Source organism: Phaenicophaeus curvirostris, chromosome 2 (genome assembly GCF_032191515.1).
Source record: "Phaenicophaeus curvirostris isolate KB17595 chromosome 2, BPBGC_Pcur_1.0, whole genome shotgun sequence".
Taxonomy (NCBI): domain Eukaryota; kingdom Metazoa; phylum Chordata; class Aves; order Cuculiformes; family Cuculidae; genus Phaenicophaeus; species Phaenicophaeus curvirostris.
This window is the reverse complement of record NC_091393.1, coordinates 62157857-62160829: the sequence shown is the minus strand read 5'-3', so window position 1 is coordinate 62160829 and position 2973 is coordinate 62157857.

Genomic DNA, 2973 nt, shown 5'->3' with positions numbered 1-2973 from the left:
TCTTGTTTATTCTGTTCCACATCTGTTTGTGGAAAAGAACCTCACATGATCCCCGTCATCTTGATTTCTTGCAGTAAGGGATGTCCCTCCCTCATGTTCTCCTGCATGTGCACCCTTCAACTTCAGCGTATCTGCAAGCTCCAGACCCAACAAACCTAGTTTAAACTCCTCACAAGGTTAGTAATCCTGTCAGCAAAGATAATCTCCATCAGATGTATCCTTTCTTTTCCTAGAAGACCTCATTCCTCAGAGGGTCCCACAGCCATAAAACCACCAAAGCCCTACTTGGGACACCAGCAACATACCAGAGGGCACAGGCATGGAACAAACAGGTCCAAAGGGCAGGGGTGGGGTGTGTACATTCCTTTGCAGAAGGAAGGCCCTGACTACTGTTACCTGTCACTTCCTCTCGGCCTCACTGGCTCTGACAGCATGGCTATATGTATCCTTCAACAAAACTCACTCCCTGTCTGGTTGTAAGGGCCCTACAGTTCTCTCACTAAGCATCTGTAGCTGGAGTAAAATGTCTCTTTTTTCCTCCATAAGATGCCCAGTCCACCCCTGGTTAAACATCACCTCTGCCCTTACCCTCCTTCCATGCAGTGGGTGACTGGGATACTTGTTTTACAATGGCTACAAATATCTTTGCTCTCCTGTTGGCATACCTGATGCCAGCCAGCTTATTTCACCTGGCAGCTCAGTGACCTGACCCAAGGCACAGCTCCTACAGGTGAGGCTGCTGTCCCCCCAACCTCCAAGAAGCTCCAGGAACACCCCGCAGCCTGCATGTGGACAGCCACATTCTCCCCAAGGTTGTGTCAGGGTCAAGGTCTCCAGCATGCTGTGGTACTTCCCCTGGCTAATACTAAGGACTGTCTTGTAGCTTGGCACCATCATTACTGTGTCCCCTACTGGTGTTAAGCCTTACTGCTCACCCTCTTCCACTAGCACCTTTCCATTTGGACAAGCTGGTTACACTGGTCCTTGGTGTTATGAAAGAAGATGAGCACAAGCCTGCTCTGCTCCCCCAAACGTCTAAGACAACAATGTGCGGGGCCAACTCTCTGCAAGGCCACCTTTAACCCCAAGCCTGACCCTAGGACTTATGGCTCCCCCCAGACAGTTGTCTCACCCATATGACTAACCCATACTCCGTAAGCAGCTTCTCAGTTCTTGGCTGCATTTCTCCCACTTTATGAATATAAGGTTCCCCCAGGCAGGCTGCTCCTTCACACACCGTATGCTGACTAGGACACAGAAGCCTCACACACAGTGGTTTCATCCCCGGCAGATTTCCTGCTCAGTGTGCAACTCCTCATACTGCCTTTTGTTCCCAGATGTGGTTCATTAAGCTCATAACCATTAGATCTGTTGGTTTTTTTTTTTTCTCTTGCACTGTGCTTATAAAGCTTTAAAAAAGGTTTTTTGAGAAGCTTACAAAGCACTCTCTTCTACTAGGCTGAATGACACCCTTCGGAAAAAAAACTTCAACACTAAAAGCAAACACTGTTCACTGAACAAAGGCAACAGCTCCCCAAAATAACATTTTAATTAAATGCTCAACTTTGATGTGATCTCTCAATTGTTTCTCGACTACTGTACTGTACAATGCCTGAAGACTGCACTAGTAAAGGAGAATGAAGTCTCATCCTCTTTCTGTACTGGCTCACCATTCGTTTATAGACCATTTTTCCGCAAAAAGAACAAAGGACTTAGTGGACTGAGGTGATTCATTTTGAGGCTCAGGAGCGAACAGTTTGTGGTACTTCTTTGAACAACAACATATATGCTTACACTTTGCTCACTGCAATGTCAAAAACAATAAAGGATTTGGAAAAAGTTATACAGTAAGTTTAGAACTGTGATTGACTTCAAAGACATTATGGACATATAATATCCTGTATTGGGAAAAAAAATTAATCACCATTGCAACAAATTTACAAATTTTAGTATCCAAGCATATATGCTAGAGATCATTCATTGGGCTTTAGTGCCTTTTTTTTTAAAAAAAAACTTCTCATTTTTATCATCAGGAGTATTTTGTACTGTTCATAATGCATAAACAAAGGACCTGAAACTTTTTGACGTTCATTGCAGTTCTGTCAGAGGTTCAGTCTTTGGGTCACTCTGACTTTGAGTAACCCAGTTCCTTTCTTTTTTTTTTTTTTTTTCAGAAATACACATTGCAAGCTGTGTTTCAGCAATACTGCATTCAATACAGTTAGTCAGTAGAGGATTTAGCTTCATGATGAACAAGACCACTTACAAATCAACCAAAACTGCATCTCCTATGACTCGGCTCAACTTCTCTGGGCTCAACCTTACAAGATGCACCAAAAATGATTCATCTGGCAGTTCCTGAAATGAACACAAAGCACTGCAGTCATCTGGCGGAGTTTTAATTCCTGCTGCTCAGACAACACTAAAACCAGAAGTTTGTTAGCTTTTGTCTACAACTAATCTAAAATATCTATGAATTCATTCTTTCCTGAAGAGAAAGCTGGGCTTCATAGAAAGTACTTCATCAGTGAAAATGACTTTGCTAAAAAACAAACAAGCAAAACCTTTCATTATCATCACCACTTAATCACTCTGTTAGTTACAGAAGAACTATGTTGTCAAAACAGTCTAAAATTCAGTCATTCTATTACAGTTGGGGAAAAAAGTCACTTATGATTACATACTTTATCAGATGTGTTGCGGTTTTCTCACTTTGCTTAAAAAAAAAAAAAAAAAGAAAAGCGGAATAGAGTAACTCTACCACAACACCCTACATCCCCCCAGAAATGAGACACGTATAGTTTACATAATTCATTCTCATTACCACAGACATATTAACGGTATGGAACTGTTGGGCGTATTTTAATCCTTAATTTGTTACTTCTGAAAATCACAATATTTGTTGAACAAATTGCAGAGTCTGAGCATTTAACAAACAAACATGCTTCTAACCAGACCTAGTTGGTATAGAAC